Source organism: Oncorhynchus clarkii, chromosome 7 (assembly GCF_045791955.1).
Source record: "Oncorhynchus clarkii lewisi isolate Uvic-CL-2024 chromosome 7, UVic_Ocla_1.0, whole genome shotgun sequence".
Classification (NCBI taxonomy): Eukaryota; Metazoa; Chordata; class Actinopteri; order Salmoniformes; family Salmonidae; genus Oncorhynchus; species Oncorhynchus clarkii.
Window position 1 is genome coordinate 68,248,289 of NC_092153.1, and position 19,684 is coordinate 68,267,972.

The window sequence follows — 19,684 nt, forward strand, 5'->3', positions numbered from 1 at the left end:
AGTGTCCTCTCCTCTCACTCTTTCTGTCGTGTGGTGATGCCCTGTCTCCTCTCCTCTCTCTTTCTGTCATGGAGTGATGCCCAGTCTCCTCTCTCTCTCTCTTTCTGTCATGGAGTGATGCCCAGTCTCCTCTCTCTCTCTTTCTGTCATGGAGTGATGCCCAGTCTCCTCTCTCTCTTTCTGTCATGGAGAGATATCCAGTCTCCTCTCCTCTCTCTCTTTCTGTTGTGGAGTGATGCCCAGTCTCCTCTCCTCTCTCTCTTTCTGTCATGGTGTGATGCCCAGTCTCCTCTCCTCTCTCTCTTTCTGTCATGGTGTGATGCCCAGTCTCCTCTCCTCTCTCTCTTTCTGTCATGGAGTGATGCCCAGTCTCCTCTCCTCTCTCTCTTTCTGTCATGGAGTGATGCCCAGTCTCCTCTCCTCTCCCTCTTTCTATCGTGGGGTGATGCCCAGTCTCCTCTCCTCTCTCTCTTTCTGTCATGGAGTGATGCCCACTCTCATCCCCTCCCCTGTCCTCTCTCTCTTTCTGTTGTGGGGTGATGTCCAGTCTCCTCTCCTCTCTCTCTTTCTGTCGTGGGGCGATGCCCAGTCTCCTTTCCACTCTCTCTTTCTGTTGTGGAGTGATGCCCACTCTCCTCCCCTATCTCTCTCTTTGTTGTGGAGTGATGCCCACTCTCATCTCCTCTCCTCTCTCTCTTTCTGTCGTGGGGTGATGCCCAGTCTCCTCTCTCTCTTTCTTTCTGTAGTGGAGTGATGCCCACTCTCATCCCCTCTCCTCCCTCTCTTTCTGTTGTGGAGTGATGTCCAGTCTCCTCTCCTCTCTTTCTGTCGAGGGGTGATGGCCAGTCTCTCCTCTCTCTCTCTTTCTGTCGCGGAGTGATGGCCAGTGTCCTCTCCTCTCACTCTTTCTGTCGTGTGGTGATGCCCTGTCTCCTCTTCTCTCTCTTTCTGTCATGGAGTGATGCCCAGTCTCCTCTCTCTCTCTCTTTCTGTCATGGAGTGATGCCCAGTCTCCTCTCTCTCTCTTTCTGTCATGGAGTGATATCCAGTCTCCTCTCCTCTCTCTCTTTCTGTTGTGGAGTGATGCCCAGTCTCCTCTCTCTCTCTTTCTGTCATGGAGTGATGCCCAGTCTCCTCTCCTCTCTCTCTTTCTGTCATGGAGTGATGCCCAGTCTCCTCTCCTCTCTCTCTTTCTGTCATGGGGTGATGCCCATTCTCCTCTCCTCTCTCCCTTTGTTGTGGAGTGATGCCCACTCTCATCTCCTCTCCTCTCTCTCTTTCTGTCGTGGGGTGATGCCCAGTCTCCTCCCCTCTCCTCTCTCTCTTTCTGTCGTGAAGTGATGCCCACTCTCATCCCCTCTCCTCTTCTCTCTCTCTTTCTGTCATGGAGTGATGCCCACTCTCATCCCCTCTCCTTTCCTCTCTCTCTTTCTGTTGTGGAGTGATGCCCACTCTCCTCCCCTATCTCTCTTTCTGTCACGGAGTGATGCCCATTCTCCTCTCCTCTCTCTCTTTCTGTCACGGAGTGATGCCCATTCTCCTCTCCTCTCCTCTCTCTGTTTCTGTCGCGGAGTGATGGCCAGTGTCCTCTCCTCTCACTCTTTCTGTCGTGTGGTGATGGCCAGTGTCCTCTCCTCTCACTCTTTCTGTCGTGTGGTGATGCCCTGTCTCCTCTCTCTCTCTCTTTCTGCCGTGGAGTGATGCCCACTCTCCTCCCCTATCTCTCTCTTTTTTGTGGAGTGATGCCCACTCTCATCCCCTCTCCTCTCCTCTCTCTCTTTCTGTTGTGGGGTGATGTCCAGTCTCCTCTCCTCTCTCTCTTTTTGTCATGGAGTGATGCCCACTCTCATCCCCTCTCTCTCTTTCTGTCGTGGGGTGAAGCCCAGTCTCCTCTCCTCTCTCTCTTTCTGTCGTGATGCCCAATCTCCTCTACTCTATCGCTTTCTGTCGAGGGGTGATGGCCAGTCTCCTCTCTTCACTCTCTCTCTCTTTCTGTTGTATTGATGGCCAGTCTCCTCTTCTCTCCCTCTTTCTGTCGCGGAGTGATGGCCAGTGTCCTCTCCTCTCTCTCTTTCTGTCGTGGAGTGATGCCCAGTCTCCTCTCTCTCTCTTTCTGTCGTGGAGTGATGCCCAGTCTCCTCTCTTCACTCTCTCTTTCTGTCATGGAGTGATGCCCAGTCTCCTCTCCTCTCTCTCTTTCTGTCATGGAGTGATGCCCAGTCTCCTCTCCTCTCTCTCTCTCTCTTTCTGTCGTGGAGTGATGCCCACTCTCCTCCCCTATCTCTCTCTTTTTTGTGGAGTGATGCCCACTCTCATCCCCTCTCCTCTCTCTCTTTCTGTTGTGGGGTGATGTCCAGTCTCCTCTCCTCTCTCTGTTTTTGTCGTGGGGTGATGCCCACTCTCATCCCCTCTCCTCTCTCTTTCTGTCGTGGAGTGATGGCCAGTCTCCTCCCCTCTCCTCTCCTCTCTCTCTCTCTCTTTCTGTTGAGGGGTGATGTCCAGTCTCCTCTCCTCTCTCTCTTTCTGTCGAGGGGTGATGACCAGTCTCCTCTCCTCTCTCTCTTTCTGTCACGGAGTGATGCCCAGTCTCCACTCCTCTCTCTCTTTCTGTCGTGCAGTGATGCCCAGTCTCCTCTCCTCTCTCTCTCTTTCTGTCGCGGAGTGATGGCCAGTGTCCTCCCCTCTCTCTCTTTCTGTCGTGGAGTGATGCCCAGTCTCTTCTCTCTCTTTCTGTAGTGGAATGATGCCCAGTCTCCTCTCTCTCTCTTTCTGTCGTGGAGTGATGCTCAGTCTCCTCTCTCTCTCTCTTCTGTCATGGAGTGATGCCCTGTCTCCTCTCTCTCTCTTTCTGTCATGGAGTGATGCCCTGTCTCCTCTCTCTCTCTTTCTGTCATGGAGTGATGCCAGTCTCCTCTCTCTCTCTTTCTGTCGTGGAGTGATGCCCAGTCTCCTCTCTCTCTTTCTGTCATGGAGTGATGCCCAGTCTCCTCTCTCTCTCTTTCTGCCATGGAGTGATGCCCAGTCTCCTCTCAAATCAAATCTAATGTATTTATATAGCCCTTCGTACATCAGCTGATATCTCAAAGTGCTGTACAGAAACCCAGCCTAAAACCCCAAACAGCAAGCAATGCTGTTTGGAGTGAAGTGAGTGATGCCCAGTCTCCTCTCCTCTCTCTTTTTCTGTCGTGGAGTGATGCCCAGTCTCCTCTCCTCTCTCTCTTTCTGTTGTGGGGTGATGTCCAGTCTCCTCTCCTCTCTCTTTTTCTGTCATGGGGTGATGTCCAGTCTCCTCTCCTCTCTCTTTTTCTGTCGTGGAGTGATGCCCAGTCTCCTCTCCTCTCTCTCCTTCTGTTGTGGAGTGATGCCCAGTCTCCTCTCCTCTCTCTTTTTCTGTCATGGAGTGATGCCCAGTCTCCTCTCCTCTCTCTCTTTCTGTTGTGGGGTGATACCCAGTCTCCTCTCCTCTCTCTCTTTCTGTCGTAGAGTGATGCCCAGTCTCCTCTCCTCTCTCTTTTTCTGTCATGGGGTGATGTCCAGTCTCCTCTCCTCTCTCTCTTTCTGTTGTGGGGTGATACCCAGTCTCCTCTCCTCTCTCTCTTTCTGTCATGGGTTGATGTCCAGTCTACTCTCCTCTCTCTCTTTCTGTCGTGGGGTGATGGCCAGTCTCCTCTCCTCTCTCCCTTTCTGTCGTGGGGTGATGTCCAGTCTCCTCTCCTCTCTCTCTTTCTGTCGTGGGGTGATGTCCAGTCTCCTCTCCTCTCTCTCTTTCTGTCGTGGAGTGATACCCAGTCTCCTCTCCTCTCCTCTCTCTCCTTCTGTTGTGGAGTGATGTCCAGTCTCCTCTCCTCTCTCTCTTTCTGTCATGGGGTGATGCCCAGTCTCCTCTCCTCTCTCTCTTTCTGTCATGGGGTGATGGCCAGTCTCCTCTCCTCTCTTTTTATCTTTCTGTCGTGGGGTGATACCCAGTCTCCTCTCCTCTCCTCTCTCTCTTTCTGTCGTGGGGTGATGCCCAGTCTCCTCTCCTCTCTATCTTTCTGTCGTGGGGTGATGGCCAGTCTCCTCTCCTCTCTCTCTTTCTGTCGTGGGGTGATGTCCAGTCTCCTCTCCTCTCTCTCTTTCTGTTGTGGAGTGATGTCCAGTCTCCTCTCCTCTCTCTCTTTCTGTCGTGGAGTGATGTCCAGTCTCCTCTCCTCTCTCTCTTTCTGTCGTGGAGTGATACCCAGTCTCCTCTCCTCTCCTCTCTCTCTTTCTGTCGTGGAGTGATGTCCAGTCTCCTCTCCTCTCTCTCTTTCTGCCGTGGAGTGATACCCAGTCTCCTCTCCTCTCCTCTCTCTCTTTCTGTTGTGGAGTGATGTCCAGTCCCCTCTCCTCTCTCTCTTTCTGTCATGGGGTGATGCCCAGTCTCCTCTCCTCTCTCTCTTTCTGTCATGGGGTGATACCCAGTCTCCTCTCCTCTCCTCTCTCTCTTTCTGTCGTGGAGTGATGTCCAGTCTCCTCTCCTCTCTCTCTTTCTGTCGTGGGGTGATACCCAGTCTCCTCTCCTCTCCTCTCTCTCTTTCTGTCGTGGGGTGATGTCCAGTCTCCTCTCCTTTCTCTCTTTCTGTCGTGGGGTGATGCCCATTCTCCTCTCCTCTCTCTCTTTCTGTCGTGGGGTGATGTCCAGTCTCCTCTCCTCTCTCTCTTTCTGTCGTGGGGTGATGCCCAGTCTCCTCTCCTCTCTTTTTCTCTTTCTGTCGTGGGGTGATGCCCAGTCTCCTCTCCTCTCTATCTTTCTGTCGTGGGGTGATGTCCAGTCTCCTCTCCTCTCTCTCTTTCTGTCGTGGGGTGATGCCCAGTCTCCTCTCCTCTCTCTCTTTCTGTCGTGGGGTGATGTCCAGTCTCCTCTCCTCTCTCTCTTTCTGTCGTGGGGTGATGCCCAGTCTCCTCTCATCTCTCTTTTTCTGTCGTGGGGTGATGGCCAGTCCCCTGTCTCTTCCTCCACAGAGTTTTTTTGTACAGGTGGCATTTTGTATCAGTGCACATGGCATGCATTAAAAGGCCACCATAATACTGCCAGTGTGTGTGTATGTTACAGCATGCCTCAGGTAAGGCTGGATGTGTGCTTGGCTGGGTATCTCCTAATGACGTTAGCATGTCGACAAGCAGATGCACAAACAAGCTCTCACTCGTTGTTTACACAAACACACACACACACACACGCACCCACAACTGCAAATCGGAACCACACAGGGTTTGACTGTGTTTGAATACAACACATTTTTCAGTTACCCTCACAGAGAAATATGGCACACACACAGTACTCTCTCTGTAATCTTCATAGTAAATACTTTCTCTCTCGCTCTGTCTCTTCCAGGTGGCTGGTGGCACCTTAATTGGGAAGGACAGGCTCATAGTAATGGCTGGAATGGAGTAAGTGGAATGGTGTCAAACACATCCCACACATGGTTACAATGTGGTTGATACCATTCCATTCACTTCATTCCTACCATTATTAGGATCTGTCCTCCCCTCACCAGCCTCCTGTGCTGTCTCTGTAGTTGTGTGTGTACTGTAGTAGGTGGTGAGTCATGTTAGTGAAAGGGAGTAGTTCTGAAATGCTGTGTACAACTGTCACTCTGGTTGGGTTGGGTCATGTGTTGTTAGCTCACGGCTCTAGTGGTATGGCTCTGGTGCTATGCTTGGCATCAGGTACAACGTAGAAGCCAGGTATCGAATCCCAAATGTTTTGTTTCTCGTCTTGGGTTGTAACCCTCTAGTTTTCATCTCTGCATCCCCTCCCTTGTTTTGAGTGTTCTCCAGAGTAGATGAGTCACCTCTGAACCCCCACAATGCATCCCTGGTGCACTATATGGGGAATAGGACGTCATCTGTCTGTCTCTGTGTCTCCTCACAGGTCAGTGGGCGGGATCTGAGTTACCTGACTAAACGGGATCTTTCTCACCTGAGCAAACGGGATGCTCTTAGAATTATGGCTGCCTATGAGCACCCAATCACGCTGCAGATCAAGGGCCGGCGTGGGAGGGGTTATGGCTTACAGGACTGCAGCACACAGACGGAAAGACACTGGGAGCCCCTCCCCTTGGCCCCCCACCTGGCCCTGCACAGTCTGGGGGTCACAGCAGCCGAGACCATGTCCAGGGTCAACCCGGACGGGTAGAGTCAAAGATAGAGACACACACACACACACACACACACACACACACGCTAACACACACACACGCGCTAACACACAGACAAATGCTCTCTCTGTCTCTCTCTCACACACACACACTTCAGATGTCTATAAAATTCAGTATATCTTACCCCACTAAATGTTAGATTTTTTGACTCGACTTCTCTCCCTCTCTCTTTCTTTCAGACACTACTGCAGCCACATGAGTCTGCCTCGTGATCACCGTGACAACGGGAGATATGAGTACCTGCCCAACGCTCCACGAGACATAGAGGACATGGATCCACTGGGCTACCAGGTGAGACAAAACACACACACACACACACACACACACACACTAGTAGTAGTAGTAGTAGGAGGAGGATGCCATTTAGTTTTGAATGAAAGATAATCCCTTGATGTTGCCAGCCAAAGCCCTACCCTATAGTAAGGTCTACAAATGTGGGCACTCTGTGAGTGTACCACCATTCATCACTCAGTACCTGTATCAGTTACAAGACACATCAATTAAAGGCCTTACACCAGTGTTAAATCCTGCACCCCACTAATTATTGTGACTGATATGACTTATTCTGTCACTGGTGATAATAAAGCCAATAGAATTGACCCACTGTATTGTATGGTACAGTACATGTGACGGAAGTAGCTAGAACTACAGCATACTGTGTATCTGTGTTGTTCTGTCCATTGAGAGGATGGAAATACATCATCTATTGAAGAAAACTGTCATGTTAAATAAACAACACTGGGAAGCTTGTGTGGGTGTAGTGGTGGGCTGTATGGCTCTGAAGGTCAGAGTGTACACAAGGCTCTGAACAGGGGACTGCACTAGAGGAGGTTCAGGGCTTACTTCTCCAAGTTTGTTTGTTTGTTTGTTTGTGTGTGTGTGTATGTGGAATAAACCGTAGACATCCGGATAACCTTTTTGACTGAATAGAATCCAGATTGCAACTGTTTGGTCTGAATCAGGGCTAACGTCCAAAAGACCTGTGTCCATATTGGAGTCTCTCTTGGAGGAAAAGCACCTTGAAGTTCGGGGATTAAGGCTTTAATGGCAAAATGCCTTTAAAAAAAAAATGGAGCAGCCAACCCAGTCTGGAATTATACATGCTGCCACCAAGCATCTGAGACCTGAGTGGAACTATACACACACATGCACTCACACACACTCACACACAGACAAAGACGTACACATACAAATACAGTACACACAGACAATCCTGATTGCTCAGGCCCAAACAGCCAGGATGCTATGCTGCATAAATAAAAGTAACCAAATCTAAATTACCACCACGTGTACATCTAAATCACCACCACATGTACATCTAAATCACCACCACGTGTACATCTAAATCACCACCACGTGTACATCTAAATCACCACCACGTGTACATCTAAATCACCACCACATGTACATCTAAATCACCACCACATGTACATCTAAATCACCACCACATGTACATCTAAATCACCACCACATGTACATCTAAATCACCACCACATGTACATCTAAATCACCACCACGTGTACATCTAAATCACCACCACGTGTACATCTAAATCACCACCACGTGTACATCTACATCACCACCACATATACATCTAAATCACCACCACATGTACATCTAAATCACCACCACGTGTACATCTAAATCACCACCACATGTACATCTAAATCACCACCACATGTGCATCTAAATCACCACCACATGTACATCTAAATCACCACCACATGTACATCTAAATCACCACCACATGTACATCTAAATCACCACCACATGTACATCTAAATCACCACCACGTGTACATCTAAATCACCACCACATGTACATCTAAATCACCACCACATGTACATCTAAATCACAACCACATGTGCATCTAAATCACCACCACATGTACAGTAAATCTAAATCACCACCACATGTACAGTAAATCTAAATCACCACCACATGTGCATCTAAATCACCACCACATGTACATCTAAATCACCACCACATGTACATCTAAATCACCACCACGTGTACATCTAAATCACCACCACATGTACAGTAAATCTAAATCACCACCACATGTACATCTAAATCACCACCACATGTACAGCTAAATCACCACCACGTGTACATCTAAATCACCACCACATGTACATCTAAATCACCACCACATGTGCATCTAAATCACCACCACGTGTACATCTAAATCACCACCACATGTGCATCTAAATCACCACCACATGTACATCTAAATCACCACCACATGTACATCTAAATCACCACCACGTGTACATCTAAATCACCACCACATGTACATCTAAATCACCACCACATGTACATCTAAATCACCACCACATGTACAGTAAATCTAAATCACCACCACATGTACATCTAAATCACCACCACATGTGCATCTAAATCACCACCACATGTACATCTAAATCACCACCACATGTACATCTAAATCACCACCACGTGTACATCTAAATCACCACCACATGTACATCTAAATCACCACCACATGTACATCTAAATCACCACCACATGTACATCTAAATCACCACCACATGTACATCTAAATCACCACCACATGTACATCTAAATCACAACCACATGTACATCTAAATCACCACCACATGTACATCTAAATCACCACCACATGTACATCTAAATCACCACCACATGTACATCTAAATCACCACCACATGTACATCTAAATCACCACCACGTGTACATCTAAATCACCACCACATGTACATCTAAATCACCACCACATGTACATCTACATCACCACCACATGTACATCTAAATCACCACCACATGTACATCTAAATCACCACCACGTGTACATCTAAATCACCACCACATGTACAGTAAATCTAAATCACCACCACATGTACATCTAAATCACCACCACATGTACAGTAAATCTAAATCACCACCACATGTACATCTAAATCACCACCACATGTACATCTAAATCACCACCACATGTACATCTACATCACACAGTCACACAGTCATAAACAGAACTCACGTGTTCAGTGGGTGGAATGTGAGCTGTGCCTAATGAAATCCCCTTGGAGAATGGAAGGATGCTCAGCTTAGAGAGACAGAGGGAAAAACACACTCCTCTCTCCCATCTACAAACATTTACTGTCTACAGACTGATTTAACCACTGCTGCAAGACACAAGCCTCAGTTCAGTCAATCTGGATTGCAAACCTACAGCATGTGATGCAGTTCCATTAAAGGCCACACTTAATAATCAGGACTCTTCATAACATAGGGATATTTTAGAGATATTTTTGGGGGAGAGAGGCTGGATGAACATTTGAATTACATAACCAAAGTTCTAGAATTAGCATAAAAAATGAAATGCTTGTTTATTCACGTAAACACACATTATTCACAGTTAGTTAAACATTGATTAACCGCTCTTTCTCTCTCTCTCCCTAAGAACCGAGAGCTGGACCATCGTGTTCCAAGGGATCAGAGCTGTTTGACTGGCTGCTGCAACACCAACCTTGAGGAGCCCAGCAGTTTCCACAGCCAGGTGTGTATGTGTGTCTGTGTCCTGTATATCTACATACTGTATGTGTGTCTGTGTACTGTATATCTACATACTGTATGTGTGTCTGTGTACTGTATTTCTACATACTGTATGTGTGTGTGACTGTGTTCTCTCCTTCAGACTGAGGATGAGGACTATATGTTGGAGAAACCTCTGGGCTACCTACCTCTCCACCATGAGCTGGACAGCGGCCTGGGCTGGACCGACGGTAGCCTGCACCAGGGAGACCTCTCTGGCCTGGAGACTGAGGAAGGGGGTCTGGAGGAGTGTCACCCCAGGGGAGGAGGCTCCGGTGGGGGCCTGCTGGTCAGTGGAGGAGGGGGTGGAGGTGGTGGGTCTCCGTCCTCTGAATCCTTCATCTCGTCTGAGCTGAGTGACTCTGGCTTCTATAGCGTGAGCACCGGAGAGTTCCGCCGTTTCCAGAGGCTGTTAGAGAAACGCATGCGCCTGTACAATGCTCGTCTGCACCACCAAGGGGAGGTGTGTGCACGGGAGCGCCCCGACAGCTGGCAGAAGAACCACAGAGAGCTGCTGGAGGCCATCCCTGAGGCACTGACCATGCAGCCCCAGCACTCCTGCCTCACGCCTGGCCTGACTGCTCCATCCATGGGCCCTCCACCCCGAGGACTCTTCAGGTAGGAGCTTATCACCAGACTAACATCACTGTGATTATCATAGCTTATCATGATAACATGATCCATAACCATCCAAACCCCATCTTCAAAGTGTTCTCAGTCCAGGGTTCAACGATGATAATGCAGGTTGTTCACCACGGTACCATTGTATTTATCGCTTCTGTGTCTAATAGTTTTATGTTTCTTCAGGGTGTCGTCTGTCCAGTTCCGGAAAGCGGATCGTCCCTGTCTGGGCAAACACAGCTCCAGCAGTGGCTCCCTCTTCAACCCCCAGCACACCCCTGGCCCCCTCTCTGTCCACGCCCCTGTCCTCTCCACCTGCAGTACCCCCTCCGGTCACCACAGGCTTCTGCTGCAGCACCAGGGCTCCAGCTCAGAGGGTCAGCTGAGGAGAAGCAGGACCCTGCACCACCGGGCTCCACCCCAGGAGCGTGTCAGACGGGCCAGTCACCCGTCCTCCCCCTCTTACGCCACCCTGCAGCACTGTGGAGTAGCTTCACTTAGAGGCCTGGAGCTGGGCCTGCCTGAAGAGGGAGAACCAGAACTAGTGCTCAGACACCCAGCAGGACTTGCCCCCTCACCTCTGCACCATGCAACCTCTCCGGGGGAACACAGAGGGGCCATGCCCTTACCCAGGGGACATTACTGGGACAATAGTGGAGGTCATGACCAGCTGGTTAATGACAGGAGGCAGCAGGAGAGGAGCTTCATGACAGACCTACCAGTGTGGGAGAGGGAGCGAGAGAGAGAAAGAGAGAGGGAGCGAGAAAGAGAGCAAGAAAGAGAACGAGAAAGAGAACGAGAACAAGAGAAAGAAAGAGAGCGGGAAAGAGAGAGAGGAAGAGAGATGCACCGCTTCCACACCCTCAGCCACCCTCCCCAGACATCCATGGACATCCATGAGACATGGCCTAAACCAGCCAACCGTCTGTCCCGCCAGGGGTCCGGGGGTGGTGGGGGCCTCTACAGCACCCTGGAGAGCCACACTGCGTTCGGATCTGGGGTCGTTGGAGTGTCCAGGATGGGCTCCAACCCTAACCACAACCTTGATACTACCCCTAACACCAACCTTCCTAACCCTAACCCAAGGGCTGTGAGGAACCAGATTCTCCGTGACCGGGCATCGCGGCTAGCGGACGAGCGCAGCGGGATGAGTACAGATGAGGAGAGCCAGGAGGTGATGAGGGGGAGGTACTGGAGCCGCACTGAGAGACGGGAGCACCTCCTACTGGCCCGCGAACAGAAACAACAGCAGCAACAACAACAGCAGGCCAGAGGGCAGCAGGCTTACACGAGGCCAGGAGCCAATGGAGGATCAGGATCTATGAGAGATACAGGGGTCAACACAAGAGGAGGAGCTATGGGTGGACAGAGGGGAGGAGTTATCCGAGAAGGAGAGGCTATGTCTGGAGGGGGAGGGTCTTTGGGAGACAGCCGGTGCAGCACGGTGCTGGAGCTCAGCCAAAAGAAGTTGAGTCGTCTGAGGAACAGGAAGCTGTTAGATGATTGGACAACGGTGGAGGAGCTGCTGACTCATGGGACGAGGCTGGGCACCGGGGAGGAGATGTCCCTCTGTCCCAGCTCACTACTGACTGTGACTACTGTATAGAGTGTGTCTCTGCGTGTATGTCTGTGTGTTTTTCCACCATAAAGCACCATGGACAATACATTTGTTTGAGGGTAAGTGTATGCTTGTGAGTATATAAGTGTGTGTCACCAATGTACAGCACCTCTGACAAAGTGTGTGTATGTGTCAGACCTTCTTACTGACTACTGCAACGCACTGCAAGTGTGTATCTATTACAATCTGTGTGTCTGTGTGAGAGAGGATCGGTCTGTGTGTGTGTCTGCACCATGTATGGCTGGCTACCTCATGCTCATGGGGTTTGTGAATCAGTTTGAAACACAATATAATATCATGTCATTTTGTTGATTTTATCTTTGGGTGTCTTTTGAGTGTGAAAATGCTGCCTGGTGACATTGATGAAACTCTTACATTTGGACGTTTATGCCTCAACTAAAGTTGTGATTGAGATTTCTAAAAGCAATGCTGCATTGTAAGAGAATCCACCAGAAAACAGCAGCTTACTGGAGATGACACAACAAAGCTAGTGGAGAACTTTGTGGATTGATAACCACCCTACACAATCAATGTGTTTTTGTAACAGAGATCCCATTGACAGCCTGAAAGGGGAATGGTGCTGCAGTAGAAGATTTTGCTACCGGATGTGATCGTGCTCAAACTACCTGGTACTCTTGATTGCACAACAACTAACGCAACCCATCCTATCATTGGAATGATGTTTACATTGCCTGTCTATTGAGGTATTCATTCTGTATTCTGAAGTGGTTGTTCCAGAGATAGGTACTGCAGAGTAGATGGTGTAGGCTGAGCTGGCCAGGGGTTAGTGGTTTGTTGCTGGAGGTCTCTGGAGGTCGGGGCTGTTGTTGTTTAGTACATATTCATTATGGAACGTACGGAACAACGCTAGGGTACAACACTGGTGGTGTGGTGTCATGCTCTAATGTCTGTCACATTTTGTTTCTCACTTAATTGATCAATAGATAGGGGTCAGATGTCAAATAGGCTTATGACAGGGTTATACAGGATTATGTCAGGGTTATGTACGCTTATGTCAGGGTTATGCAGGCTTATGTCAGGGCTATGCAGCAAATGTTAACTAAAGTCACTGTGGTAGGTACTACTCATACTATCATTGATAACTGAAATGAAAGGTGTGATCAGAGGTGGGATTTGCTTTTTGTGTAGCGCTATCAGCACTCATCATTACTGAGGCTGCAGGATCACACACCTTAATGCACTGTGTGTGTTTCTCACACACTCACTCAGCGTGCATGTGATTCTTACACACACAGCAAGTAGGACTCACACCTGTCTGGTGTGGAGCAGAGAGAGGCAGAAGAAAGAAGAAAGAAAGGAACAACAGAGAGAGAGAGAGATTATATATATATATATACAGTTGAAGTTGGAAATTTACATACACATAGGAGTCATTAAAACTTATTTTTCGCTTAGGACATCTACTTTGTGCACGATACAAGTCATTTTTCCAACAATTGTTTACAGATTATTTCACTTACAATTCACTGTATCAGAATTCCAGTGGGTCAGAAGTTTACATACACTAAGTGCTTTTAAACAGCTTCGGTAAATTCCAGAAAATTATGTTATGGCTTTAGATGCTTCTGATAGGCTAATTGACATAATTTGAGTCAATTGGAGGTGTACCTGTGGATGTATTTCAAGGCCTACGTTCAAACTCAGTGCATCTTTACTTGACATCATGGAAAAGTGGCCATCACAAAGCCCTGACCTCAATCCCATAGAAAATGTGTGGGCAGAACTGAAAAAGCATGTGCGAGCAAGGAGGCCTACAAACTTGACTCAGTTACACCAGCTCTGTCAGGAGGAATGGGCCAAAATTCACCCCACTTATTGTGAGAATCTTGTGGAAGGCTACCTGAAACGTTTGACCCAAATTAAACAATTTAAAGGCAATGCTCCCAAATACTAATTGAGTGTATGTAAACTTCTGACCCACTGGGAATGTGATGAAAGAAATAAAAGCTGAGATAAATCATTCTCTCTACTATTATTCTGACATTTCACATTCTTAAATAAAGTGGTGATCCTAACTGACCTAAGACAGGGAATTTTTACTAGGAATTGTGAAAAACTGAGTTTGAAATGTATTTGGCTAAGGTTTATGTAAACTTACGACTTCAACTGTATATATATATATATATATATATATATATAGACAGATAAATAAATAAAAAGAGAGAAAATGTTGGATTGCTCGCTCTCTCCTCAAGGTGTTCCACGTCACACTCGGCATGACTCAAACCCCCTGAATAATGGATGAGAAGATAGGATTTATTCCCTTCATCCCCCTCCTCCCTCTATATGTGAGGATTATCAAGGCTGAAAATAGCCCTCCTTTCCTAGGAGAAGTGAAAGCACACAGGAGAGACACTTGTGTTTTAAAGCTCTGCACACCTCAGAGTTTTTTCTCTACCCCCACTGTCCTGTTTCCCCTCGGACTGTTTCCTGCAAATCTCTGGTTCTGCTCATTTTCACTTTTCAGAAGACTCTTTTTGGAACATGAGGATGATGTACATGTGGTTGTAATAAAAATATTTTAATTAGCTACTAAAACCTGTCCAGTGTTTGAATTTAGATTCTACGATGTTATCAGATAAGGTACATTTAGCTTAATCTATCCTTCCATAGAGCCTCCTTACCTATTCTGTTTCTTCAGATTTGCTAAGACAGAAGGGGTAGGGGCTTGTTGTTTACTTTTCAGACTAGGCTAATGTGTTTAGTTCTCACAGCAGTTTGGCCTCCAGTCATTTTGTAAATCTGTATTATTATGGAGTCGTTTCCACATCCATTCACAATGTTGAGTCACATGTACATGTGGTCTTCCACTCTGTTTCCTAGAACAGAGACACCATTGCCCTCGTTGAGCTGTCCAACATGGACCTAACTGATCTGAAGAAACAAGATGGCTGAATGCAATATGGCCTTCCAGGAATTTGACTCGACCGGTCAACTTTTACATCAGTGTGTGGATAACTAAAAGGAGACAAGTAGATGGACTCACTCCTCTTAATGGACCCTTTACACCACATCAATATGTGGTCAATGTTCACCCTCGTAGGCCTCCGTAGTTCATGTCATGTTGACAACAGGCTAGCTAATAAACAGGTTTTGATTATGATAACTTGGTGCTCAGCCATCAGTCATTACAGAGATGATCTGATATCTGGAAAGATTATACCATGTACTGTAAATAGCTGACAACCATGGGAAATAGATTCCTTGAGCAAACCTTAAAATGACACCCTATTTCACATATTTCATAAAGTGCATGCCGACCCCACATAAACACTCTGGTCAACACCATCATAGTGCATGCTATAGGCCATGGCACAGTACTGTCTTCAGCCAAGGTAGCATAGGGTGTCACTTGAGTATCTGACATTGATCTGAATGAGACTTCTTCCTGGTTTAAATTCTTCCAGCCTGCCCATAGCCTGACTCCAAACCCATGTCGTCAGCAGAACCCACCCAACACCAGAACACCAACACGCGATACATCTGGCCAATCATCTAATGAGCTCAGTCTTATGTAACCAGTGTGAATGATGAGCCAGTCAGCCATGCTAAGGAAACACTCCTTTTTCTGCCCATTCACTCATTCCTTTATCACCCTGACAGCCTGAGAGGGTGGCCAGATGTGCAGACACACACAGTCAGACAACTGTGATTTTTTTCCTATATGGTACATTTTCATCTGCAACACTCAAAGTTGGTTCACTCTACCAGATAAACAATGCACACACTGGGATCTGATGTAGAACTGGCCAGTTGGCTATGTGTCTTTTCTCTATTCTCAATCACAATCCATATTTCTCTCATAATTTTTGTCTCAGTTCTTTTTAAAATAAAGGCAAAATGGAATCCAACTGTGCAGAAGCACAAAATGGAATCCAAATGACAGAGAAAAGCTATTCATTATCACCATGTAGCTTTGCCAGGCAGTAAGGCTATACCTCACCAGGCTCCACTCCGCTGTGCTGGGAGATTGGTGCTGCAGCAGCGACATCATGTGGCACAAACCTGTGTCATAGTATTTTGAAGGTTACAATGGTGACTGGACTGCATTAGCTCTGATTGGTGGAGAGCATACTACAGTATGTGTACTGTGTATTAGGGTTGAATATTTTCCCGGAATTTTACAAATGTTCCATCCCAAGAATAAATCACTTTTCTCCCCGGTATTTCCCGCCAAACCCGGAAGTGTCATTCTAAAGCATATAAATACACCTTGATTGAAAATTCAAACCTGAGCCTGATGAAAAATACACAATGGAAACTTTATGAGTCCAAGCCCAAAGAAGGTCAAATTATTGTGCCGTTATCCAATATGGTGACTCCATGCTTAAATAAAGGTAAAATAAAATATATAGCTAGGCTCCCGAACATTATACAGTTGAAGTTGGAAGTTTACATACACTTAGGTTGGAGTCATTAAAACTTGTTTTTCAACCACTCCACAAATTTCTTGTTAACAAACTATACTTTTGGCAAGTTGGTTAGGACATCGACTTTAAGTAAAGTAATTTTCCCAAACATTGTTTACAGACAGATTATTTCACTTACAATTCACTGTATCACAATTCTAGTGGGTCAGAAGTTTACATACACTAAGTTGACTGTGCCTTTAAACAGCTTGGAAAATTCCAGAAAATTATGTCATGGCTTTAGAAGCTTCTGTTAGGCTAATTGACATCATTTGAGTCAATTGGAGGTGTACCTGTGGATGTACTTCAAGGCCTACCTTCAAACTCAGTGCCTCTTTGCTTGACATCATGGAAAAATCAAAAGAAATCAGCTAAGACCTCCACAAGTCTGTTTTTGTAGACCTCCACAAGTCTGGATCATCCTTGGGAGCAATTTCCAAACACCTGAAGGTACCACGTTCATCTGTACAAACAATAGTACGCAAGTATAAACACCATGGGACCACGCAGCCGTCATCCCGCTCAGGAAGGAGACGTGTTCTGTCTCCTAGAGATGAACGTACTTTGGTGCGAAAAGTGCAAATCAATCCCAGAAGAACAGCAAAGTACCTTGCGAAGATGCTGGAGGAAACAGGTACAAAAGTAACTATATCCACAGTAAAACGAGTCCTATATCGACATAACCTGAAAGGCCGCTCAGCAAGGAAGAAACCACTGCTCCAAAACCGCCATAAAAAAGCCAGACTACGGTTTGCAACTGCACATGGGGACAAAGATCATACTTTTTGGAGAAATGTCCTCTGGTCTGATGAAACAAAAACTGTTTGGCCATAATGACCGTTGTTATGTTTGGAGGAAAAAGGGGGAGGCTTGCAAGCCGAAGAACCAACCGTGAAGCACGGGGCTGGCAGCATCATGTTGTGGGGGTGCTTCGCTGCAGGAGGGACTGGGGCACTTCACAAAATGGATGGCATCACGAGGAAAGACAATTATGTGTATATATTTTGAAGCAACATCTCAAGACATCAGTCAGGAAGTTGAAGCTTGGACACAAATGGTTCATCCAAATGGACAACGACCATAAGCATACTTCCAAAGTTGTGGCAAAATGGCTTAAGGACAACAAAGTCGAGGTATTGGAGTGGCGATCACCAAGCCCTGACCTCAATCCTATATAACATTTCTCGGCAGAACTGAAAAAGCATGTGTGAGCAAGGAGGCCTACAAACCTGACTCAGTTACACCAACTCTGTCAGGGGGAATGGGCCAAAATTCACCCAACTTATTGTGAGAATCTTGTGGAAGGCTACCTGAAACGTTTGACCCAAGTTAAACAATTTAAAGGCAATGCTCCCAAATACTAATTGAGTGTATGTAAACTTCTGACCCACTGGGAATGTAAACTTCTGACCCACTGGGAATGTAATGAAATAAATAAAAGCTGAAATAAAATCACTCTACTATTATTCTAACATTTCACATTCTTAAAATAAAGTGGTGATCCTAACTGGCCTAAAACAGGGAACTTTTCCTAGGATTAAATGTCAGGAATTGTGAAAAACTGAGTTTACAGTGCCTTGCGAAAGTATTCGGCCCCCTTGAACTTTGCAACCTTTTGGCGCATTTCAGGCTTCAAACATAAATATATAAAACTGTATTTTTTTGTGAAGAATCAACAACAAGTGGGACACAATCATGAAGTGGAACGACATTTATTGGATATTTCAAACTTTTTTAACAAATCAAAAACTGAAAAATTGGGCGTGCAAAATTATTCAGCCCCTTTACTTTCAGTGCAGCAAACTCTCTCCAGAAGTTCAGTGAGGATCTCTGAATGATCCAATGTTGACCTAAATGACTAATGATGATAAATACAATCCACCTGTGTGTAATCAAGTCTCCGTATAAATGCACCTGCACTGTGATAGTCTCAGAGGTCCGTTAAAAGCGCAGAGAGCATCATGAAGAACAAGGAACACACCAGGCAGGTCCGAGATACTGTTGTGAAGAAGTTTAAAGCTGGATTTGGATACAAAAAGATTTCCCAAGCTTTAAACATCCCAAGGAGCACTGTGCAAGCGATAATATTGAAATGGAAGGAGTATCAGACCACTGCAAATCTACCAAGACCTGGCCGTCCCTCTAAACTTTCAGCTCATACAAGGAGAAGACTGATCAGAGATGCAGCCAAGAGGCCCATGATCACTCTGGATGAACTGCAGAGATCTACAGCTGAGGTGGGAGACTCTGTCCATAGGACAACAATCAGTCGTATATTGCACAAATCTGGCCTTTATGGAAGAGTGGCAAGAAGAAAGCCATTTCTTAAAGATATCCATAAAAAGTGTTGTTTAAAGTTTGCCACAAGCCACCTGGGAGACACACCAAACATGTGGAAGAAGGTGCTCTGGTCAGATTAAACCAAAATTGAACTTTTTGGCAACAATGCAAAACGTTATGTTTGGCGTAAAAGCAACACAGCTGAACACACCATCCCCACTGTCAAACATGGTGGTGGCAGCATCATGGTTTGGGCCTGCTTTTCTTCAGCAGGGACAGGGAAGATGGTTAAAATTGATGGGAAGATGGATGGAGCCAAATACAGGACCATTCTGGAAGAAGACCTGATGGAGTCTGCAAAAGACCTGAGACTGGGACGGAGATTTGTCTTCCAACAAGACAATGATCCAAAACATAAAGCAAAATCTACAATGGAATGGTTCAAAAATAAACATATCCAGGTGTTAGAATGGCCAAGTCAAAGTCCAGACCTGAATCCAATAGAGAATCTGTGGAAAGAACTGAAAACTGCTGTTCACAAATGCTCTCCATCCAACTTCACTGAGCTCGAGCTGTTTTGCAAGGAGGAATGGGAAAAAATGTCAGTCTCTCGATGTGCAAAACTGATAGAGACATACCCCAAGCGACTTACAGCTGTAATCGCAGTAAAAGGTGGCGCTACAAAGTATTAACTTAAGGGGGCTGAATAATTTTGCACGCCCAATTTTTCAGTTTTTGATTTGTTAAAAAAGTTTGAAATATCCAATAAATGTCGTTCCACTTCATTATTGTGTCCCACTTGTTGTTGATTCTTCACAAAAAAATACAGTTTTATATCTTTATGTTTGAAGCCTGAAATGTGGCAAAAGGTCGCAAAGTTCAAGGGGGCCGAATACTTTCGCAAGGCACTGTAAATGTATTTGGCTAAGGTGTATGTAAACTTCCAACTTCAACTGTATATACAAACATATTATATATATACA